The 25,822-nt window shown below is 43.7% G+C and overlaps 1 protein-coding gene across 2 annotated transcripts in view; it reads left to right on the top strand.

The window, feature by feature from the left end:
- Positions 1 to 25,822, top strand: part of FOXO3 (forkhead box O3) — a 251,562-nt gene that overhangs the window by 203,920 nt on the left and 21,820 nt on the right. Inside the window, exon 3 of one of the 2 annotated variants that reach the window (XM_085611204.1) lies at positions 19,275 to 20,178. The exons of the other annotated variant lie outside the window; for it this stretch is intronic. The gene's annotated coding sequence lies outside the window, so the exon portion shown is untranslated. Of the gene's footprint in view, positions 1 to 19,274; positions 20,179 to 25,822 lie in introns of those variants that run through there. 2 annotated transcript variants of the gene reach the window in all.

Genomic DNA, 25,822 nt, shown 5'->3' with positions numbered 1-25,822 from the left:
TTGAGAGCTCAAGGCACAGTGCGGATCCTAATAATCCGCTATTTGTCCATATTGGGCCGTGCCCTTTTAAATATTGAATGCGGGCCCCACAAGGGATGGAAGCTGGTTAACAGGGCATTATTGGTGCCACCCCACCTTGATTTTATATACATTATGGACGTCCTTTGGAGGTAGTCAGTGGTTGCAGCTGTGACCTCTAGTTTGCTCCCTGCTACTCCCGACACTTCCTTTGCGACCTCGGCCTCAGAAGGGGGGAACATGTTGCCTCCGCTGAGGCCAGGAGTCGCAGGGAGTAAGCTAGAGGTCACAGCTGCGACCCCCGTCTAGGTCCATATGACATCCATGCATAAAATCGGTAATGGGCAGCTGATTGCTCAAAAGTAAACTGCATGTGGGTTCCATAAATCTCAACACACAGCCGAGGTATGTACAGTGGCGTAGCTAGGGGGGGCGGTGGGGGCAGTCTGCCCCAGGCGGCACTATTTTGGGGGCGGACAAAGGCATTCAGATAAGGCTCGGCTTGCTTTCGTGGACGTTCGGGGACGGGCAGAGAAGGAATAGGACTCGGGGCAATGTCCTCTTCTTTTTTGTGCTGGCAGCTGTCCCCCCCTCTCTTCCTATTATTCCCTCTTTCTGTCTTGCTCCTCACTTTCTGAAAACCGTAACTTGAAGAAACAGTTCACAACCTCTTTCCTTCTTTCATTTAGTTGCTTCCCTGTGAAATGGATCCAAAAAAGAAAAACAATCTTGCGGGAAATGCCCTTTTTCTGACATTTTTCTATTCCAAAGTGCAGCAGGATGGAGAGCAATAGAAGGTTTTAAATATGAAAAATAAATACATATCTATATAAAGCAAGACAGAGTGGTCGCAAAGTGGCCAGATTGGTTTTATTCACATCCAAACACATCAGCCTCACTTTACAGACTTTGCCAGTGAAGCGCTACTTTTGTTTTCTCGTCTTTCTTTGAACAGCATTTTTGTCCCCAGGTGGGGAAGTGCACCATGCCTGGAGGTACTGCAATACCTGGTTGATGGATGGATTGGAAAACAAAATGTGTACCATGGCTCTGTTTATGGATGTGGTCTTTTTAAACCATACTGCTTACGTTTATTAAGGATATAAGCAATGGACATTGAAACGGTTCCCTTCAGGGCCCTGTAGTCATGTCCTTAACTTTTCAGGTAAAACCGCTTGCTGATTTCTGAATAGTGAGTGAGAGATCGTTAAGGTAACCATGTTGTTTCTGCTTACATTTCACATGCTTTACTTAATCTTGCATTCCCTATGAGTGTTTGCTTGTACTTTTTTTTTTTAGGCAGCATATTACTCTTATCAAGTGCATAATTTGAATTGAGCCACATCCAAGTGTTTATAGCGGGCATAATTAGGTTGTAGCTGAAGGCAGTGCGAGTTTCTCTCAGTGGGGCAGTATGGTGTTCAGTGGGGGAGAGGATGTGGCACTATGGCCAGAGCTGTTGAATTTGGAACTGGGGAGCTGGGTTCAGCCTTCATGACCAGTCCACCAGACCACTCTACTGAGGGAGCATATTCCCATGCTAGACCTTACAAGGCCCCACTAGACCTTAGAAGGCTTAATGTCTTAGCACAAGCAGGTGTACCCTAGTGGTGTCAATTGTGAGTTAACCTTGAAGGCCTGTCCACCACAATCCATACTGAAGTTCATCTCCAGTCTTGCGGGCAGGCCTACGAAGCAGCACACCCTAGAGCAACAGTGATCTAGTCACTGTGACTCTGTCACTGATGTAACATGAACCTTGAGCAAGTTAGGGCAGTGCAAACGGTGTGACCGCACTGGGTACCTATTTCGGGTGGGTGCGTAGTGTTTGCAAGTATATTATGGTTTAAAAAAAACTTGCTGCCACCTTCCTAGCGTCCAGCATTTTTCAGAAACAATAAAAATGTCATGATAACTTCGTTGATTAATGTTCTTCCTAGAGAGAGATCCGAGTTTTGTCTAGTGGAAGGGTTGACTCCTGGAAAGGTAGCACAGAGGGTTAATATGCCTGCTGCAAAGAACATGTACCATGCAGATCACAAAGTTCACTGCTTTAATGGGGGGACCATGATGAATGGTCATTTAATGTCAGCTGTAGATGATGGATCCCTGAACAGTGTCATGTATGTGCATGTTTGCGTTGTGCTGCGGGGATTACCAGGTAATTGTTCACGCAGCTCTCTGATGGATGTCATATGCGGTTTTTCTGAGTCCCCTGATAGATCATGCAGTCTGTGTGTTCTCTTTTGTACTGCCAGTCACCGGTGTATTCAACTGTGTAGCCTTGGACCGTGTCATGTATGTGCATGTAACTTGCATGATCGAGGTAACTATTAGTGGCGATACTACGTGTCTCTCGGTCCTCCTACAAGTGCTTGCCGTCCTATTTCCCTTGCAAACCCCCCCCCCCCACCCTCCCCCCCAGGGGCGGCAATCTGAGGGTTAGCCCCGGGCGCCACAAGCTCTAGCTACGCCCCTGGGTATGTAGCTAAATCTTCATTTTGTGTCAGACAACTGGTGCGCAAATCTGACTATCCACATGATGCCTTATCATTTTCATTACATGTGCGAGAGGAGTTTTTCTTTAAGTAAATATTTAGTGCTAGGTGACTGGAGGCATCACATGGTGGTTAATTATCTGGCTGTTCTCACCCAGAAAAAGCTAATCTTTTCTTCTCTTCTTTGGTCCAGGGAGGCACTGCATCCTTCCTCCGCTCCCTCTCACATTATATTCATTGATTGGCAGCTTTTATATTTGGAAGCAGACCATTTATGTAACAGGAGCTGCTTTTTCGGTTTGGCGTGACAATGCAGTTGTCGCTAGACCTTATGTGATCAACAGGAAAAAATCTTTCAAAAGTACTGGTGAACAAGCATTGGCAAAGCTAATAGGTTTTGTAAAGCTAATAGGTTGTGTTCATGCGAGATCTGTTGGCTTTGTCAGTGTTTTCTTAGACATGTTATGCAGATTTGTAGCGCACACTATCACACATGGGTGTCCAGGCAAAGGAGAAATCAAAGTAATGATTCTTCTCAAAACTCTCCAAAGAATTGGCGAAAAGACTCAAGAAAAAAAGTCCAAATGAAAATCCATCAACTAAAGTGAACAAAAGGTAACAAATGAGAAATCATACTACGCACAGCGAGTCCCGAGTGGAAATTGGAAATAAAAGAATGCAGCAAACAAAATGAATAGAACATCAATATCCTTACAGGCTCTGCTAGTTCATAAGCACTGTTTCAGAATGTATGAATCATGGAGCATTGAGCTGAGTCATGAGAGCCCCAGGTACAAGTACCAGAGGCACTCACTGGGGAAAAATGCAACTCTTACGTATACTCATAATCAGTGCTTAATTTGTGCCGGTGCTTTCCGGTGCTAAGCACCGGCACCTATTTCTCAGGGCCGGGTCTATAGAATTGATGAGCATAGGTATGCTCCAGAGTGTTGCAGGTGCCTACTTTTTCAGGGTGGAGTTTCTTTAATTGCTTTGAGGCTTGATCGGAGTCGGTCAGCTGCGGAGCAAGGAGTGAAGTGGTGAGCAGGGCTGTGGTCGGAGGCACCTTCAAGGCTCTGCAGCGACAGTCAGGCCTCAGCACAAATGGTACAGGCATGCCCGGGCGAACGGAACAGGAAGATCTCAGCGCAAATCGACTTCCGGGGCACTCCAGGCAGCATCGTGAGAGCTGGTTGGTTGTCCTCATCCAAGCCCCCGGCTGCAAAGGAATCTTTCTGAATAGAGAAGGAGCAGTTGAGTTGGACGAGAGGACGCAGAGCAAGTGGCAGAGGTAACCGTCGTGAATCTCCTAAATCTGCAATGAGCAAGAGAGCGCTGGGTAAAAGGTCAGTACAGTTGGAGGTGAGAAATTTAAGACAAGCAATGTTAATACCAGAAAAGGATACACGCTTAGAACTAAAACACATCTGATAACCAGTCTTTGTAAAACGGGGTCCATGTTGATATTATATACATTTTCAGTTTTCCCCAAGGTGACACATTGAAACTTCTTTGCAAGCAAGCGTGCAGATTGCTGCTTATGGTAGTAATATAAACGACGGTGATTAGCAGAGTCAAATGCCATATTTTGTGTACACATTAGGAAAAAATATTGCAAAGTAATTTGTGTACAGTTGCATACAAGTTAATACAATTAAAATGGCGCCATCTATGGATGCGAGGCAGATAGGAGTCAATCATTGGTATAAGTGTCTGATTCCTGAAGTCTGCATACGTGCCTTGTGGATCTCCTTTCATAATCAGCCTCACGCATTAAGCACCCATTAACAGTCCTGTGTCACAGCAGCAAGCCCAGACAGTACACAATGAAATGCATGATATGACACTGTAAATAAATGCTGCTCTAGGGAACAGATAAGCGGGGACCATGATTTCATGAAAAGCCAAATGTTCTCCGATTAACTCTTTTCCTTTGTAATGTACATATTTTTTAAAGTCTACTTTTGAAATATATGTTCAGCCATAACGCACAAAGACAAAAAATGCAAGGCATCACTAAGCAATTGCATATGAGATCCTTTCTTTATACTTTTTTAGGGTGGCACACCATAGAGAATACATTTTTCAGAGATTCAGCAAGCAACACTAAATTAACGCATTTCACTTAATTAAGAAGAGCAGAGGCTGACAGAAAAAGGACCGTGGTTTATAACTTTGAAGTTAAGACATCTGTAATTGAATTCCTCCACACTCTTCACTAAATTGGCTGACCTGTCATTCTTTTAGTGTTTGCTTTATGTAATAAATTCCAAAGTTTAAATCATTAAGGGCCCATATTGGCTCTCTGAACGTCCAGTGGTCTCTCTGTATATGTGGTAGTCTGTCATCTTATCTATCGGGCCTTGCGTCAGTTTCATTGTATGTTTCTAGTCCTCCAGGTCTGTGTCCGAGACCGTTGTAGGTAGAGCCTCCAAGAGAGTGCATGCACCATTAAGAGGCATATTGTGGGCTTACTAAGAACATACAGGAGCTTAGAGCCCTCCCATTGATTACCACAGATTGGATCTCCTGCCATTGTCTTTTGCCTGTTTCTTATTCGATGGTTTTCCTTGTCCATCTTGTGTCTGCCCCTTCCAAGTGCACTGCCAATATACTTGCATCCTTCGCATTGCTTAATTTGTGCCTGTGGTGTCAGACAAGTAAGCCTAGGGTCTCGAACTGGGTAGACGCAACCCAGGTCCCCCCTTCTTTTCAAAACATTTGCGGAAGAGTGGAAGGCAAACTCAGAAAGGGAAAGCTTACAGGGATTCCATCTCTAACGCCGCAGGATTTGGTATCTGTCTCCCCCCTTCCCCCAATCGGTCTGGCGATAATTATAACTCTAGGGATATCTGGAGGAAAGGAAGTAAGTAAATCAACAGAACATATAAAGATCACTCCCTCTCTACGCTCGTTTGTTTAAGGTTCAGTCCAAAAAGGGAGAGACACTTCACTCCATATCCCCTTAGTCCTCTCCAAGTGGTCGGAGCAGAGTCACAGGAAAGCTACACCAGAACTATGGAGGGGCAGGGGAAAAGGGGGATCTGTCTCAGTATCTGCTTTTCTTCCCCCCATTCACAGCTCACTCCTTCGCTTCTCTCTATTCTTCTTTCACTTTCTGCCCTACATTCGCTTTTCCTCCTAATTGCTGCCTCCCCACATTAACTGCATTTCATTTGACACCTTTCCATCTTTCATTTCCACTCTCCTTTTATGCACTCTCTGCTTTCTACTCTTCTTCCCTTGCCTTTCTCCTCTTTCCACTTTTCATTCTCATCATGTTTCACTCCACTCTTGCACTCCCAATCTCTGCTTTTCCTTTGTGAGGTCGATAAAATGAATTCCATTAAGCTGGTTAGCAACATTTTTAATTTGGTGTCAAGGCCCCCTCTGGTGAATATGTGCTTTACAAACATGCATGTTGTGTTAAGGACACAGAAATATATTTTAATCTTTTGTTTTGCAATTTCTTTGCAATATTACACTGTCATTATTCCCTGCTTTATCCAGTACCTTTCATACTTGCACCCATTCCCTTGACCTCCTTTCTTTCCTTCGTCCCATCCCATCCCATCTTTTCCCTTTTTCTCTTTCTCCGCACCTCAAGCCATGACCCCTTTCTTCTGTCCATTTTTGCTTCCATACATCCTCATTCATTCCCCATCCTTCTTCCCTCAGTGCATTTAGGGGCATATGTATCAAGCCCTTTTCCCGTTCACAAATGGTCCGATTCTCAGAATTGGCCCTTTTGCGAACGGGAAAAGGCCTTTTGGGATGTATCATCCCAAAAGGGCATCGCAAATTAGAGAATAGCAAATTTGCAATTCTCTATTTTGCAATTGCATTTAAGTAATTGCAAATTGCGATTCCTTAAATGTGATGTAACAAGCACTCAAGTTGTGCGAATTCTCCTTAAGAAATCGCAAATTACCACCAACTTGAAGTTGGTGGTAATTTGCGATTTCTTTGAAAGATACACTTTTTGGTATTTTTCAAAGTGCCATGTGGTACACATACATGCACTTAGGGCATGTATGTGTGCCACATGCGCACACATGCTCATTTCAGGGGTGCATCAGGGTGTCCTTATGACACCCTTGAAATTATTCTCGATTTGCGATTCTCTAATTGCGAATCGCTAATTGAGACTGTCTTCCCATTCATTCCTATGGGCCTCCTGGCCCATAGGAATGAATTGGAAGGTATTCCTAATTGCGATTCACAATTTGCTAATCGCAACTAAGGAATGCCAAGGAATCGCTAACAATTTGCTAATTTTTACTTACATCTCGTTTGCGATTCCCAAATAGCGATTCTCAAAAAATTGCTATTTGAGAATCGCAAATAGAGAATTTGATACATATGCCCCTTATTCCTCACTTTCTTTTTTCTTGCTCTTTCCTTCACCCCTTCTTTAATTTCTTCCTTTTCTATCCTCAACCCTTCCTTCTGCTGTTCTTCCTCCTTTCTTCTTTCTATTCATCCATTACACATCGTTCACTTCTTTTTTTGCACTATTCCTTAATTTCTTCCTTTTCACTTTCTTTTTTTATTTTCTCCTTCTTTCCTCCATTAATTGTTCCTCACTCCAGGACTCCCCTTCCCGTCTGCATTTGTTGCTGCCTTATTTAATGTAGTCCTTCCTTCATCCCTTCCTTTCTTTTGAACAACGCAGTGCATGCACATTCTCTTTAGTTTGCAAAACTGCTTCAAGTCCTCAAATGATCTTTCCTAAAGCTGCATTTTGAGATTTACACACATTCTATAACTTGAGTTCAGCAGCCCACCCACATCGGTGGCCATACGCTAGATCCCTTCTTCACTAATTTGACAAATGTTTCTGTCACTGCCGTCTCGCCCCTGGGTTGGACTGATCACTCTTTGGTCGCCATTAGTACCCCTTTGGCAGGTAGGACTGTCATCCCTCCTGCAAAGCTGATCATAAGGCGGCACTGGGGCAAATTACGGTTGGAAGATCTGCACCGTGTCCTCGCTGCAGAGCCATTAGATCCGTTTGTAACTGTTGATTCAGGTTACGATGGGTTCTGCGCGTGGATCTCCAAAGCGCTAGATGCGCTCATTCCACTCACCGCCTGTAAGACCAGTGCCAGAGAATCTAGCCCATGGTACGATGGCGCCCTACGTGCGCTCAAGGGCAGTTGCAGGCGTGCAGAGAGGGCTTGGCGGAAGGCGTACGACTCGGGAAAAAAAGCTATCTATCTCGCCTCCGTCAAAGTATACCATCGGGCTGTGTGCCGTGCTCGGGCATTGTATTATACTGCCGAAGTCGGCAACAGCTCTAACCCCTCAAACTATTTTCAAATTGATGAAGGATCTTCTAGCTAAGCGCCCCGATGCTCCGACGACGGGCTCTACTGCTCATTGTGAGGCTCTCGCGGTGTTCTTTCAGGAAAAGGTCCAAAACATCTATATGACCTTTCCATCTACAGGACCCCCAGTTGAGTCTCCGATTTCCATCTGTGGAGACACAGCCCTGCACTCGCTTCCCCTGTTGACATTGGAAGGGTTTAACATCTTGGCAAAGCAGGTGAAATCTGGGTCCCCCGCCGACCCTCTCAGTTCGGCTCTCTTTAGAGATGAGTCGTTCGTGGGTCGGACCGTGATACACTCCCTGATCAACATCTCGTTGGAGTCGGGCACGGTCCCCCGTAGCTGGAAGCGGGCGACGGTTTCCCCCATCCTTAAGAAGCCCTCACTGGACCCAGACAAGCCTGAAAACTATCGGCCTATCTCTTTGCTTCCCTGGCCTACCAAAGTAATGGAGGCCTATGTCAACAAAGTTCTCTCGGCCCACCTCATCCAGTTTAACATCTTGGATCCCACCCAAAATGGCTTCCGTGCTGGTCACAGCACGGAGTCTGCCCTTCTCTCCATGGCTGAACACCTACGCACAGTGATGGATGCGGGGCAGACAGCGGCGCTCGTTTTATTAGATCTGAGCGCCGCGTTCGACACCGTGTCCCATCCTATCCTGCTGCATCGCCTGGAGGAGGTCGGGCTGGGTGGCTCTGCCCTCCAGTGGTTTCGCTCTTTCCTAAACGATCGTTTCTTTAGCGTTGCGCTGCCACCGTACCAGTCCCAATTCCTTCCTCTGAGACAGGGGGTCCCGCAAGGCTCCTCGCTGAGTCCCACGCTTTTCAATCTGTATGTGAGACCGCTGGCTGAGATCGTCAAGCAATGGGACATGACTATGGTCTCGTATGCTGACGATACTCAGCTAGCGGGGACTATTAGCGGGGATGCGGATCGGGATGCCCCCAGGTTTCAGAGTGGACTTAGGGCGGTGGCAAGCTGGATGAAGAACAACTGTCTCCAGCTCAACGCGAAGAAAACCGAGATCATGATCGTTGGTAGGAGGGCGGAACTGTGGGGGGACAAGTGGTGGCCCATTGAACTGGGGCCGGCCCCTCTCCCGGTCACTGAACTTAGGAATCTGGGAGTGTGGATGGATCCCGCTCTCAGTTACGAGGGCCACTCGAAGAAAATCGCGGCCGGTTGTTTTGGCATCCTGCGGTCGCTGAGGCCCATTCTTAAGTTCTTTGACCGGGGTACCAGGCAGCTAATAGTCCAGGCCACGGTATTATCTCGCCTGGACTATGCCAGCTCGCTTTTGGTAGGGACCAACATGGCGGAGACTACCCGCCTTCAACGAGTGCAGAATGCCGCGGCTAGAGCCATTGTAGGCTTACCCCGAAGGAGCTCTGTCTCAGGTGTCTTGAGATCCTTGCATTGGCTCCCCATTAAATCACGCATCCAGTTCAAGGTGTTGTGTTTGGCGTTTAAGATCTTGAGGGGAGTAGGTCCGCCAATTCTTGCTGACCTCCTGTCGTGGTATGTTCCTTCCCGCGCTTTGAGATCGGGAAGCCAAGCGCTCGCGGTGGTCCCCCGTTACAGGTTGTGTCGGGCTGGTGGTCGCTCTTTTAGGGTGAGGGCGGCTGAACTCTGGAATTCCCTTCCAGTGGACTTGCGGCTACTGACTGACCTCTTGGCCTTTCGCAAAGCTCTGAAAACGTTTCTTTTTTAAATAGATCTTTTATCTGTGTTGTGTTTTTGCTATCTGTTGCACATTGCCTGCCATGCGCCAGGACGCCCCTTAGCTGGGGCAGCTGTGCGCAATACAAAAGTGCATAACATAACATAACATAACAGTTCATTTTTAAGTTGTTGTCATAGGCTTCCATATGTAATATTCTGTTATGTTATATTGATTTGTATTATGCACTAATCACTCAAGTGGGTATCTAGGCACTTGGGCAGGTGTGAGGCCCCCGAGGGGCTTATGTGAAGAGCCAGGGCTTCAGCTTCTTGCGGAACTCAAAAAGTGAGGAGGTGGCTCTGATATGTTAAGGCTTATGGGTGTGGGTGGAGCCAATACATGAAGTGGGTGGAGCCACTGGAGGAAGTGGGTGGAGACGGAGGAAGTGGGTGTGGCCTTCTAAATAAATGTGAGCACCTGCACTTAAAATTTTACAAATTAAGCACTGCTCATAATATTGTCGAGTGTTCATGTGAAAGGCACCCACTGGGGAAAACACATCTCTAATGTATGGTTCATCTTGTTTGAAAGCACAAAGGAGAGGGAGGGGTTGAAAAAACAGGGAGCTAGTGGGGTGGGGGGGTTGAAAACACGACAGAAAGCAGAAGGGAGGTTGAAAACACTATTGAGAGCGGAAGGGAGTCTGAGATTTGAAAACACTAGAAAGAGCAGGAGGGTGTGGGGGATTTGAAACACTACGGGGAGTGGGAGGAGGTGGGGGTTGAACACACTGCGGAGGTCATGAGTTGGTTGGGGTATTTGAAAACACAAGATGGGGTTTGAAAAGAGTAGAGAGCGGGGGTGTTTAAAACAACGTAGAGCGGGGTGGGGCTTGAAAACACAACATAGAGAGGTAAAGGGGTGGGGGTTTTGAAAACACAACGGAGAGCAGGAGAGGGATAGGGGTGCTTTGAAAAAAAACATGGAGAGCGGGAGGAGAGTTTGAAAACACAAGGCGAGAGTGGGAGGAGGGTGGGTCAAGCCAGAGGGGGGGCAAGGGGGAGAGAAGGGCTGCTGACATAGGCACTTGCAAAACTAAATACAAATTAAAAAGTACTTGCAGGAGCCTGTGGTCAGTAGAACGAGACTTGCCACAGGAAGCAATACTTGATCCTTGCTCCACGGCATGGACGAAGACTCAAAAGCCCAGGAGGAAGCCAGAGGCTTGGAGGAACAGCTGACCAATAGGAACCAAGAAAACTAGTGTGATGTGGGAACCAACCTATGGTAACTAATGGGCGGGCTCTAAGCCCGTTTTCAACCTTTTTTTTTCTCCAAGAGATTTCTCAAGGTTGGCGTAAGCGAAACCTAAAAAGAGGCTTGAGCTCCGCCCACATGTTGGTTTCCTTAAGTACATTACTTGATTGGGCGTAAATTGTGTGTTGCTGTTGAAAAAGAGTGCTTGTATTGCACTTTTTCCTGTGAGAGAATCTATGCTTGATACAGCAGGACTGACCTGGTTATTGTAGTAAGCCAATGATCAAGGCTGATAGCCTGATAAAGTTTTTATGAAAAGTTATAACAAAGGCAGCATTTTCCAGCAGATTGTTATTACACTGTGCTAAAGACTGTAATCCGTTATTTTGTTACAGGCATTGTAACAATCTTTGTGCAGACTTCTCAGGAAAGATATTGTTTTGCTTTGCCAACTGTAATTTTGGAGACATTTTGTAATTTTATTACTTTATGCCCGATAGTCGTCCTGTGTGAAAGCTTACGCTCAGTACAGTAGGCCCAAGTTGCTTATGGCGACAAGCCAGTGATATACCCTATAGGTCTGATTGGTCACTGACGAAAGCTATGTCCAACGTCATAGGTTGGCTCTGTTTATTATGAAAAGTTATGACAAACGGAGTAGTCTTGGTTAATTTATTGTGAAAACATTTGTTAAAGTCTATAGGTCTTTAGCTGTGGATTGTTATCACATTGTGTACAGGCTGTAGAGAGTTATTTTTATACATGGAATCTAACCGATTACTGTGGTAGGCAAGGGTTTTGGTGTTAACAACCTCCTCAGTCAATCCCTGGAGTTAGAGGATTTGCACTGTTATGATCCTTGTTAGATCCTTTGAGAGGGGATGTGTATTGCTTTGGCAACAAATCTTTTACATATTTGTAATTTACTAACGATATGCACGATGGATACCAGATTATGCACGCTTCAGTCGGCCTGTGTCTGGTAAAGTGTCAAGCCAACTGTAAAGGCTATCTACTTTATTGGTTCATTTGGAAAGGTGTGTCCAATTCCATAGGTTTTATCTGTTTATCTATAAACTTTATGACCAAGCCATTGGGCCCGACTTATAGTAAAAAGTGTGCGTTAAAGGCAATAGGCTTTCAAGTGTGAATTGTTATTACATTGTGCTGAAGCTTCTGAGCAGGTATTTTATTACATGGAATCTCATAGATTACCATTGTCGGTCAGGGTTTTGGTGGTAACTGACCCACCCGAGCAAACCTTGCGGGAAAGGATATGCACTATGGTAATCCATATTAGGCTGCCTGAGAAGGGACTTTTATGTTGTTTAGACCAGTGTAGTTTTTAACATTTTTGTCATATATTAAGGTATACCTGATGGTTTCCTTGTGCGGAAGTTTATGCCCAATACTGTGGGTCTGACGTGGTCATGATAACAAGCCAATGAGGAAGGTAGTAGGCTTGCTTTGTTCTCTGAGAACATTATTTCAGGTTTATTCCGAAATGTTAATGAATAAGGCAGTATACTAAATGTATTTAGTATGAAACACATGTTAAAGCCAATAGGCCTTTAAGGGTGGAGGGTGTGTAAAATTTGCATTATTTTCTTTCATGCTTTATCTGAAATGTTGGTAAAATTAGATTACATTCTGCATAATTGCGTGAAATGCATATTCCACTATAGCGCAAAATGCATCCTAGCATCAATGTTTCATTCGAGGACACATTTTGTGCTAATAAAATAGTGCACAAAAGCACTGCGGGCAGCAGGTACTTAGGTTCTCTTGTTCCTGTGCATTCTCCGTCCATTTTTTACTGCAAATGGCGCGTGATTCCCAAAAGTAGCGTAATGGCATGATTTGGAGAATTTTACTTAAAAAGCATAATGCGAAATTCCAGAAATTACATGAGTGAGGTCCCAAGCAGTGCATGGCAAGGGTACAAGTTATACTTAGCTCAGTAAATTAAAGCTGGTGAATTTCAGTATTTTTAGAGTTCAAAATTGTATTTTATAACTGACCTAACGATTACATCACTATATATATATATATATATATATATATAGATAGATAGATAGATAGATAGATAGATAGATATTGACCCTGTTGAAGGCTCCGGCCGAAACGCGTTGGTCTCCTTTCTGCACTGCTGGTGGATGAAATATATATGATAAAATAAAACGACTTACAAACTCGCTGGTGCTTGGCTGTGCTGCTTTTCCGTACTCCTGGATTGTGGGGAAGTCTGCTCTAGAAAGTGTAAGTTGTGCCCATTAGAGTCCAGGAAGATGAAAGAGAGAGGGCTGTTTCCCAGAGTTTCTCCTTCAGAGGGCTGTGATACACGGTTTTTATTTTCCTATCTTTGAACTATACTTTCAAGGAGAAGCGACTCTCCTGCACAGTAATTAGCTCGGTGCTGACAAGCAGATCTTTTAACACCTTGACCAAACGATGGTGGGGGGGGGGGGGGAGAGCACCTCGATTTAATGCGCATGTTCTGGCAAACTCTATTTTTCAAATGGGTGTAGTTATACTATGGCTCGTGGGCACATGTCATCGGGCCTGTCAGAAGTGTCTATGGATCTAGACTGCCTTCCGGTGTCCCCCTATAGTGCAGGAGGATCTCGTTCCACAGGAAAGCAATGTCCTTGGACATAATTCTAAGAAGAACCAGTGTATGGTGCTTTCTACTGTTGGCCGGTGTTACCTGCCTTATGAGTATACCACAAATGCTGGCTTAGCCGACTTTTGTGATGTATAAGTCCATTTATCGACAACCTGGGACCCTGCAAGGAGGGGCCTGTGACAAAGACCCCAGCTGCTCCCCCTTTGTGGCGATCCTGTGTTTTGTGACCATAATATCGGCTACTTGTGACATCAGACGTAGCACATAGTAAGTTGTTGCCATAAGTTTTGATGACTCCGTGCCTTCACAGCGCCCGATTAATTTCGATTACAGCAGTCACTTAAGCTATTAAAGTAGTTCTTTTACATTCCTTCCACGTGAACCCTTTTCATCAGTTAGATTTTTCCTACAAAGAATCATTTGAGGTCTGCTTTTCTAGAGCTGTTCTGGGGTTGAGGACAGAAGTGCGCAGCACCACTCCTAAGAGCTTACACTTTCTATAGCGTGTGGAATAGGTCATCCCTTTTCACATATTGTATTAACTTGTGCCTTGTATAGCATTGAGTGTCACAGACTTACAGCCTCGTAGCTCTGAACACACGCTGTGTTACCCATCACCGCGGTACTCATTTTGTTAGCATGAAACATGTCAGTGTCTGCCTTGCAGTTTTCAAACCTGTGTCTAGCAGGTCACACACTGACTTGTGCGTCCGGTGTGGTAGTCCCACTGAAACACCTGCGTCCTGTGTTTGGACCAGTAAGCTTAGTTCACAACGTAGTCGTTCAGGAGGTGTAAGTAATCCGGACTTCTTATTTGTACAGCGTGTCTCTCGGTGCATATATTTGAGGTGTTGGACACATTGCATTGCTAGGCCCCTAGTTCAACAGCTGTTCAAGAATAGATAAACACATAAAGTGTGACAAAGAACATTTGGGTGGGGCTGCAGTGGGCAACATTGTGAATTCAGGCACTTCAGTAAACAGCTTGAAGTTTCCTCAGAGGATTAGGGGGAAACAATTTATTTAAATTCAGAAATAAACAATACTGTGGGGGCAGACGTTTCTAAGAAGAGCAATTATAAGAAAAAGCATTATCGAATAGGAGGGTGATAAAGTCTGATACAGGGAACTCAGTTTCTTAGGAAAGCTAGTAAATGCTGAGAACAGCCACCCAACAAAAGAGACTTAAAAGAGAATGAAATAAAATTAGCAGTGACGATGCATACCAATATTAGTGCCATAACCAGGTCAGGTGTGCATTGTTTGAGTAGGTCTTGTTGGAAGTGCTCTGATTACTTCTCATTTCACGGAGTCCTGTTGATATCAGTGCTTAATTTGAACCAGTGGTTTCCGGTGCTCAGCACCAGCACTTAATCATCAACACTGGCGCTTTTCATGAGCACCAGTTAAGGACAGATTAATTTATGGTAGGCACGGGCAGATTTGTGCCCAAAATCACAGGATGTTGAGCGATGCCAAGGATCGACCCTGGTTCCCCAGCTCCGAAGTCAGCAGCTGTGGCCATTACGCTACATCCTCTACCCATTTTCATGGTTAGTAGTTGGTTCTGTTTTGGGCAGCGTTAACAGGAGAAATGGGCTGGTGTAAGCAGCTTCCTGACTAGAACCCTAGCATTTATATTTTTTTTTACAAATTAACTACTGGTTGATATTACTCATTGGGTTGAGTCCCCTCTTTCTTGTACAGTCCTCAGCAGGGCTAACCTGGCCATTTATTCCATCAGGCATTCCCCTGTGGACCGGAGCCATTGGAGTCCGGCTTCTGAAGGTTCGGGGCTGGCGCTGACAGCTCCTATGCTTTCTCCAGCTCTCTAAGATTAATTATTAATTACCGAATGAGAGAGGGAGAGAAAGGAGGTAAAAGGGAAAGATGGAGAGAGATAGGGAAGGAACAGATGGAACGATGAATACCTAGAGAGCAGTGGTAGGGACGGGGTGGAGGTGGGGGACTGGCTAGAACATTTGTTAGGGTTGCTTTTGATCCCCAGTCCAACGCTGGTGCTTTTACTGTGAAGGTAAATCAACGTAGAAGAAACCAATGCACATTAGTACTTAACATTGAATACAAGTTTTAATCTTCACTCTCTTGCCATTAGGACATAATAGCCTCACTACACACTCGGACAGTCCCGTCTGTGATCCTCAAATGGCTCCACAACATTAGAAGGCAGATTGCACAGGAGAGAAGTCATTCATGCACATACCACACTTATCCATAATTATACAATGTCCACCATGAATGGCCTTAACCTAATCCTGTTTTCAACTTCATTAGACTTGGTATAGATTAGTGTGATGACAAAATTAGGACTCACTATTTTTAGGATTATTGAGAACATTGCCACTTCAGCCCTGGGCCTAGTCACAATATTTTATGAGGATAAACCTTGCCCTGCTAGGTATGTGACCAGAAACCCTCAGCAGTTGCCATAAATCGGAGCTTTTTACACCACTTGAGAAGATTTGGATCTGTCTGATGAGCCCTTCGATCCATGACCAAAGAAAACTTTCACTGTAAGATTATATTTTGGGTTAATGAAGCTGCACGTCAGCAGGAAGGTAATCCTTTATAATCGACACAGAAGCCCTATGGAACCGGAGGCCCACAACATTTGTAGTGACATAATGATACACATTCAGGTGCATAGTTTTCCACTCTTCAGGAGTAACAATGGCTAAACTCAACTATGCCAACAGACTAGAAGGGGACATGTCTCATTAAGGGGCACATATACATGGAACATATGAGGTCAGGAATCCAGCTTGAGAACCACAAATCACTTTTGCGGAGACCAAGTCACAATTACACAGTCGGAGCATAAAAGTTGCTATTGTTGAATAATTGCAAACATCAAAGCTTTGTTAGTGCGTGACATTGTTGGGGAGGACTGAGGACTTACCAGGTAGTCACCTCCAGCAGCGCTGTGACTCAGGAGAACAACAAACGGGGAACACAATCCCTACAAACTGCAGTACTCCTTATTACTCAAGGAGAATCTGGAAGTCAACCTCTGTCCTTCACATGAACGGTTCCCAACAACAGCAAACTTTTCACTTTACAACCAAAGCAATTATTACAGGGCCATAGTGAAAACAACATTTGAGGGACAGCAGTCACAATTCTTTTTACAGTGGTGGACTGAGGAGCTAGGATTTATTCCACGACCAGAAGGAAGATAAAGCTGAATCAGCACCCAGATTTGAGGATGGAAAGTGTCAGGCAGAATTAGCTAAATGACATTTAAACTTAAGAGTATAGCCGAAGCTGATACTGAGAGTAGGCAACTTGAACACTGTGAAGTGAACGCACGTGCTCCATTCCTAATGTACAAGTTTTCCTTAAAGTGTGTTTAGCACCTGATCCTGCTTTGCGGCTATTTTCTCACGCGCTCAAAAGCATAAGAATGGGAGTTGGTGATCTGAGCAGTAGCTATTCACCTTTTTAATGTCCAAGGATAGCACTTGTTGCTATACAAATGCACATCATGAGTGAGGAAAGAAATAGAAGCACTAGTGGTTCAACCTTATAGGCTTTAAGGCTGTGCTCTCTATTTTTTTTAGCCCCTCTCCTCCCCCCCCCTTTTTTTTTTTGTAGGTCAAATGTACCGAACAGCTTGGGTGTCTCGTTGCAAAAGCTCTATTGTCAGCAGACCAAGAACTTACAGTGGGCTTAAAGCCTTCGAATGGCTTACCATTGGTTGGTTTTATTGTCACTCACTTGCTTGCTTCTTATTCAGTGGCTTTCCTTGTCTTTCTTGTGTTTGATCCTCCTGTGGGGCATAGCTCTTTACTTGTGTCCTTCCTCTGCTCTATTTTAGGGAACTACTTTTTTCTTTTTGGCTAAGCAGTTTACAAGCGTGCATATGTTTTCCAGTTGTCCCCCTCATGTGCTTCTTTCCACCTCCCACCCTTTGTTGCACTCTTTTACAGATTAGGAATTGCAAGAGTGCATGCGTTTTATAGCTTTCTCCCTTATGTGCTTCTTTCCCCTCCTCCTCAGTGTTGCTCTCGCTCGTTTCTGTGCTTCTCTCCCCCAGCACTGCTCTGATGTCTGTGTTTTTCTCACCTCCACTGTTCCTTGCCACACAGAAAATAAGTGGTGCTGAGTAAGGATGAGAGCTTGAGACAAACTAAAAGGGAGTGTAAGTGAGTGAGAATGAATATGAGTGACAATGATGTGAGTGAATGTAAGTGAGCATATATGAGTGAGAGTGTGTGTTTGCGCCTGTTTGAGAGTGTGTGTCTGTGAGCATTTGTGTCAGTGACAGGGATTCAGTGAGAATGAGTAAAGCATATTGGGTGAGACAGTGACCGTGAAAGCGGCCTCAGGTGAGAGTAAGTGAGAATGAGTGGGAGTGAGAATATGGCAGTGAATGTAAGTGAGCATGGGTGAGGGGAGGTATGTGTGTACATGAAGTCTGCCACTGACCATGGCATACTGAATGTAATACTTGGTTAACCATGGCACTCGTGGCAAAATGCTGTCACTGGAAAACTGGAAGTCCTCCTTGGCATTCGGGAGAACAGTTGTGGCATACCGGGGATGTGAGGCAGGCAGGCAGCCACCACAAAGTGCTGGGTCCGGCCTACTAGAGGTAATTTTTGGCATACAAGTCACCCATGGTGTACTGAAGCAATCAGTTGTCTGCATTCTGCTACTGGAATATTGTGTATATTTTTTGCCATGTGGAGGTTCCCATGGCATATGGGGGGGCCCCCATGACAAAACTATTGGCCCTGACATACTAAGGTCATTTTTGCAATATGGGTCACCTGTGTTGCATGGATGCAATCCGTGGCAATACTCTTGACACTGGCATATTCTATATAGATCATGGCATGAGAAGGAACCCATGGAAAAATGCTGGCCCCTGACATAACGGGAGATTTTTTTTTGGCATGCTATGAGCACCCATTGAACATTTTGGGGGCGGAAAAAACAAGGGGGGCAACTCTTGGGAAGCTTCGGGCTTCATTGGCTTGGCACACCATGAAAGTACTTGAAAATTTCACGACAACCCTTTTAGACCGTATGGCTTTCAAGGACACTTATGTGAAATGTCTTTTAAAATGCACCATTTAACCCCTTTTTATGAAATGTTCTCTGGACGAGAATCAGCCAAACCTCGCCCCCTTAGTCCTTGCTGGAAGTTATAGGGCTTGCTCACTCACTTGAGTTCAGGGCAAGTATCACGTCCCATCACTTTAAAAGATCATCAGCCATCACTGATGGGAAGAGTAATCAAAATGTGCACCCTTAGCCGAAACCATCCAAATTCACCTATTGCTAGGGAAAACTAGGCTAAAAGTTTCTTCAAGGATTCTCGCCCTAAGCCACTCTGTGGCTGACAAAGGTGGATGAGTACCAGTTAGAAAAGCCCTAGTTTTGTCACCACTTAAACCCTAAGCAGATTGGCTCTTAATGTAATGATGTACCGGCTATGATCTACTCTTTAGCATTGCATATACACAACCAGCACTGTTGTAATTCGTGGGTTGCTGGAGGATTCCCTTGTCGCCCATTTCTCTTAATCACAGATTTATTTTTTTAAGAAACACTTTGCAGACTTCGTGTTGGTTTGTGGTCAGTCTTTCTGTAAGAGACTTGGCGCCATTGGCCGGGAAGTGCCTACGCTTTGTTTGGAGTGGAAGCTACCAGATCTTTTACAAGACATGGCCGAGACAAATTTTCAGAGTACAATTTTAGTTAAATCCTTACTTGAAAAGCTGTTTCTATTCACGTAAAAGATAGGCAAATCCTCGCCTAATCGTGCCTGGAATTTCTGAAGTATGTTTCAAGGGTCCATCAGCTATTGGTTTAATTTGTATATTTGTATTTTTCTCGTCCTATCCTTTAGATGTATTTCAAGAGAAAGGCGTCTTTGCAGTTCATCTTGAATAGAAGAGTGCAGTTTCGTATCAAGTGGTACAACACACACACAGCCCTTACTCTGCATAGTTTCATGTTCCTTCATTCTTTATTCAATTTCATCTGCTGATGAGGGTGCCGTGTGCTCTGTTTGGTCTCCTTGTCTGATTTACATGCTGGATTGCCGTAGGCATGAGCGTGTCTAAAGAAAAAACATTTATTCAGCCCTGTGGTTGTGCATGTTTGTTGACTCAAATCAAAATGGTTGTGAATGTGATGCTGGCTGTACATCAGTATTTCACAATGAGGAGGCGGTTGCCAGCTGTACTTTATCAGAGTGTATCGGGTCCCTAAACCGAGAAAAGGCAGGAGGAGGTTATTCGCTTTTTGTCCAGATTAGACCCATTTGTTTAATGCTGACTTTAGCATTCCATTCTTGTTTTTGGGATACAAGTTCCATCCTTCCAAGCCAGTCCCTTAATATCCCAATATGTGGTGATAGTGCCATCTTGTAGCGCTTCTCAACACAAGCAACATCTTGAGTCATTCACGTCTAACGCAATAGAGACCATGCCCACATTTCAAGATATCTGCTAGTTATTTTGTGTTTATGCAGAATATATGTATAATAAATTTGCATCCCATCCATATACTGAAACCCACTTGTCATGATAAAATAACTATTATAACAGATAATTGAAAGGTCTGGCACGGTACTAAAGAACAAAAGAGGGACCCGACTAATTGAATGTGGAGAGGCAGGTTGCAGGGGAAAATAAATTCAGAACAAACAACAAAAACCGCCAACTCTGTGTGCATTGGTGTACATCCACTGAATTGATATTATTTGTAACATGTATATTGAGCCAACCATTAAAATAACGCAACCTCGTTATACGTTTTATTGCAATACTTTTTATTCAATGTATTTTCCTATATAACGTATTGGCACACTGTGATACTGTACTTCACGTAGTGTACAATTATTTTCGGAGTATAGTATAAGATGGTGAAACAAATACAGATATGTGACAGAGAAAGGTAATCTCATATCTCAAGTTTGATCCAGTCCTTCTCCACAAACATCAATAAAATTTGAACAAACCCACAATCATATCTCAATCATATCTCACTCATACCTCAGTTGAAACCAAATACTGTCAAAGCTATTTAAAAGGATCAGGTAGGGAACAGAGAGTAAGATTCATATCCATTATATAATCTAATAATTACTGACGAGAAACATTGATACTAAATAATACTATTTCAGTTTTGGTGCAAACAGTTATGCACTGTTCGTTCATTATATTCTATGTGCTCTATTTCAACATTTTCAATATTTACAAACTTTTCTTAACCATAAGAATCATAGAATCTCTAAAAAGGGTTTTTTTTCCGATGTCCCTTGCATTCTCTCGGTTTATTGAGATCTTCCGGTCCCCATTTTGTTTACGCTGAAGCTCGTTTCAGTGTAAAACCCAAGTGCGATCAACCACCTTCTTCAGGGCACAGAAAAAAGAGGTTCCTACAAAGGAGCAAGGGGAGCAACCTTGGGAACAGAAGGTACCTGTATGTGAAATGAAAATGCATATTGCTCAAACAATAAACAAAATCATGGACTCCTATTTAAAAGAACTAGTGTTCTAGGAACCAGAAGAACCTCGAAGAAGTGAGCACCAGCCCAACACTAAAAATATTTGTGACATGCTTGTGTCATAGGTATATATGTAGAAATAACACACCACTAAAAATATGTGCAATCTGAAGCGGTAAAAACCAAAAGTAAAGAAAGTGGGGTGGGAAAGAAAAAAAGCCAAAATAATAAAAGATAGTGGTGAGAATTATGTTATAAAAGAATACATCAGATATCAAGGACTCGGTGCAATTGGAGGGCTCAACCCTTTGTGAACATAAAACCCAAACAATTTAAAAATTAAAGTACCATTTTCTGATGTTGACCACCGTTGTTCAGAAGTCAGCAAAAATCCCCTAAAACGCCAATTGACAGGTCACTCGTAATCCAACCAAGCGCTCATTGTGTATTCCTAATACACAGGCAGGGGAAATTACCACAGAGCTAACTGACTCCCCATGCCAGACGGCTAGTTGCTCAGATGAATAAACAACTCCTCATCTGTGTTGAGACCTTTGGGGAATTTTGCGCACATTGTATGTGTTTGGTATGTACACACAGGGTTGGACTCTCCGATTTGTACTGACCTGGTTACACGTAACATGGCTGGACAAGGTTGCCCGTGGGGCTGGACTCTTTTCTTCTATTGAGTCCTAGGACCAGACGGAAAAGAAAAGAGCCGAGATATTTTCTTTATTCTTTTTTCTACTTCTTTTCATTTATTCTGTTCTATCTTATGCTTAGACATTTAACTTGATTTGGATCTTTTTGGGTGAAAATGATGTGCCTAGGAATCCTCCATATATTTTCTTTGATGTATTTGGTTGTTATGATAATGATGTGTGCAGAATATTGGGTTAACTTTGATCTTGTCACATAGGCACATACTATACATGCCAGAAAAAGAAAGAAATTGATGTAATGTTTTTGGTTATTTGTAAATATTTATGGTTGCATGGTGTGTAGGCCCACTGGGGCGTTATTTATAGATAATGGTACAAGTGGTAAGATTTCCAAAGTCTATGCTACCTCCATTCTGCACAGTAATACTGCAGATGTTTGCATTACTTTGTGCTATTGACTGTAAAACAATCAAGGTGGACTCTGCCCACTGGGGCGGGGTAACTAGACAAGGTCAGAGGTAGGGTTGATCACTCCCATCATTATCTAGGTCCGTGAGTGTTGGTACAGTAAGCCCACTTGGGCATGACGGTATTACTCATACGATCCCTATTTAGTCATATAGGAGTGCAGCTGCTGTTGACATCCGATATGCTGTTCATCTGGACGTTGCATACACGTGTGGCAGGAACCAGGGATTCACGAGGCACGTATTAAACATGTGCTCTTAGATTTTGATGTGTATATCAACTTAGTTGAACAATACTGTGTTTGTGGCCACCCAAGCCTAAGTTATCATTGAGCATAAGAGTAAGAACTGGGTCCGTGCTTTGATAAAAACATGTCTACTAATGCCCTTTTTTTTGATCGGGTTCGGTATGGGATGTGACTATTTCACACTACTTTGAAGTAGGTTCTGTTTACAAAGCACGTAGCTCTTACTGGCTACATTCATGTTTGAGATTACCGATGCTGTGGTACGTAACCTGTTTAAAGATGGCCGAAATTTGTCTTTTTATTTAGAGATGGTCTCAAGCCTTTTTCTATGTTCATTCACATGGTTTTGTTAAAATGGTGCCAGAAATATGGCTAGCTCACCTTTGACTAAGGCATGTTCACGCCAAAATGCGCTGGGTTTTCGTTTTGCTTGGTTGCACCAAAATTAATTATTACTTTGACAACTTTGTAGATTATTGGCTCCAGAGTGAGCGTCTCACCGCTGATTGGAGGGAGGGAGTTTGGATATCTGTGGGCTTCTCATCCGCACGTGTATGTAGATATATATATCTATATATATATCTATATCTATATCTCTGGCAGAATTTGAGTTGTAGCGTGCTCTCAGGTCACAAAAACACCAGCCAACATTCCAATTACTGATAAGGGGATTTATTACAATTCATAAATCCTCCATGACGCGTTTCGACCTCGGAAGGTCTTGATCACACACCGGAGTGAAAGTTCGTAGTGCCTTCCATACATTTCCTGGTAAACATAGCAAAAGGACTCGGCCAAAGTAAGAGCACACAATGTTACAAAAATCGTCCGCCATTGAATACAGGTAATTCTCTGCCGATCAGCGCGCCACCCATCAACGGGCAGTGTTTTCCAGAAGGAGTTTGTTTGCAAATTGGATATATATATTATTCACTGAGGCTCTTGTGAGTACTACGGTGCAAGCTTGTACTATGGACACAGTTAGCAAGTTACATCCAATGCGGGTATTTTAGATTTCATTCAAATCCAGTGGAGGAGGGTGAGTTAAGGTGGGGACAAAACATTTTTGATTTACCAATAACTTCTGCACCGTTTGAGCAAGGTGCTCGAAAGTTCACCGAGACTGGGCATGTTTAGCCTGCTCTTCTTTTTCTCAATTTTATGCAGGTCCCTCTGGGGTAGACTTCAAGAGGGAGGTCAAGAAGTGTTAATTTGATAATTTGGCACTGTTTGATCAATCAGCACAACATTTGGTTTAGAAGGTTTAATTTTCTGTTATAGAATATGAGCAGCTCTATCGGGGGGGTGTGTATGGAGGCTTATAAACGTTGACTTCACTAATAACTTTGGCGATGTTTAATGAATCTGCATGAAGTTTGGCAGTTAGCAAAGTAAGCCCAGTGTAAGGCCAGACAGGCCCTGTGACCGACATCTGCTGTACACACACAGATTGTGTTGGGCTGAGGGTCTGGCCAACGACCATGCACAATGCAGAAAGGGTACATGGTAGACAAATGTGGTACAGCATGAAAAATCCTATGAAATTCTGAAAAAAAAAAAAGCAGTTAAAAGTCAGCTATGACTTAGCAAACACAAAACCAAAAAAGCCTAGAAATTCGTCACTGTGCAACGCACAACGTTATAAACCAAAACTGTTTACCCTCTCATGCCCAGTACACCCCTTAGCCCCCATGCATGTTAAAAAAGAAAAAAGGCTGCGTATAAGAACAAACATACATGATGGGAGGCCTGTTTTATGATGAGCGTTGTGCGTTGCACAACATAACTGGAAAGTGTTAAAGATTTTTTTGGGGTTGTATTGGCTGAACTGACATAACTGTAGTTTTTTCACTTAATATAGCTTTATTAGGCTTGGCTTTAAGAGTTGATCTACACATAGGAGTAAAACAGGAGCTGTATGGCCCAGACGATTTAGCACCAAACCCATCTACCACAATAAACTGCATGTTCCTAAGCCATCGTGGCTCGTTCTCATTCAAGAAGTTAATGTATAGTTACACAAAGTAAATAGACACCCCTTAAAATCACTGATAGAATGTACTATTTGTATATACCGTTCCCATGCACTAGTGCTTTTCTTTAGTGCAACTACATTACAGCAGTGTTTGTTGATAAGTTGGACTGTAAGTAAGGAACGCCACTTCTACCTCATATTTCCATATCCCCAAAGGATGATATTCTGATTAAAACTGCATGAATGTCTTCTTCGCAGAAGAAATTCTGCCTTTACAGAATGCAACCGGAGCTCTCCCTGCCGCTACAGCGCTTTAAAGCAGCACTCGAGACACCCAGTCATTTGGTGTCCTATTCAACGGCACCTGAAGGGCAAGGTCCATGCAGCTCTGGCTGCTTGTCACTTAGCAGGATTGTCGCTTGCAGAGAGGCATTTCTCTGTATAATGGAGGCACATAAAGCACACTGCCCTTTGTACGTCTGAATCATAGGTTCACAATCCATTTTCTCAGGGACGTCTGCATTGTAAGGTGGAGACTGAAGCAGTTGGCACAAAAAAGCAAAGGACAATATAAAAAATGTTCTCCATGACGATACAAGCACACTCTCATCCAATACATCTTTTTCCTTCAGTTCAGCATCTCTTGTGAAATGAAGGATTTCATATATTATGTATTCATTGTTTGCCTGGGTCTAGAATCATATATTTTTTCCAGGGTCTTTGATGGGCTTTTGTGGCTGGCAGTATTTTTTTACTGCCCTTGATCCACCTTATGAGCTTTTGGGGCTGGTGTGTATGCAACTAATTCTAAGATTTTTTTAAATGTAAAGTAAGATATTATTACCATACCTAATTATAACGTCACTTTAACCTGTCCACAAACCCATGGAGCGCACGCACAGTCCTTGTAAAAAAAAAAAAAAGTATTTTTGCAGAGGTCTCAAAGGGTAGTTACGGTATTGATAGGACGCTGATCCTGTAGTGTCCTGCATTTGGAAGTTGCACATCGCCTCTTATGGATGTTTGTTTTCAGAGGGCTCCTGCACTGATGACTTCTGTACCCAAAAGATTTGGCCCAGCATAAAACATGCACAACTTAATCTGTCTTGGTTTTGCAATCTGAAGAGCACCCTGCTATCAGCGATGATCCAGATCGCAGACGATGAAGGAGGGGGCGCATTGATAGGCTGCAAGTACAGACATCTTGTTGAACTCCTCTAGCCTCTTAGATCCTACATCTGTCGAATTCCATCATGAGTAGGTTTTAGGGGTAACTATGAAGACCAGGGTATGTGCAGTATTTGGTTTCCTGGGGCTAAAATCAGTCCAATCTTGGTGTTCAGTGTCTTTGTATTTAATGATAAGCAGCAGAGTTATGAAGTCCAAAGCTAAAACCACAGTAATGTTTTAATCGCCACAATTTTCCTGGCTTCTTACCGAGCTGTGGAAGCGGTCGCTGGACCCAAACATTGGAGTGTGAGCCTCCTAACTACTAGCTGCTGAACTTGTGTTAGCCAATATGCTTAGCAACCCACCTTGGGTGGCAAATGGAAACCAAAATTCGGCCTCTGATATTCCACCTAAGGGTGGG

The sequence above is a fragment of the Triturus cristatus genome, chromosome 6 (genome assembly GCF_964204655.1).
Source record: "Triturus cristatus chromosome 6, aTriCri1.1, whole genome shotgun sequence".
NCBI lineage: Eukaryota > Metazoa > Chordata > Amphibia > Caudata > Salamandridae > Triturus > Triturus cristatus.
The sequence above is the reverse complement of the archived record's forward strand: the minus strand, read 5'-3'. Positions and strand labels throughout refer to the sequence as shown.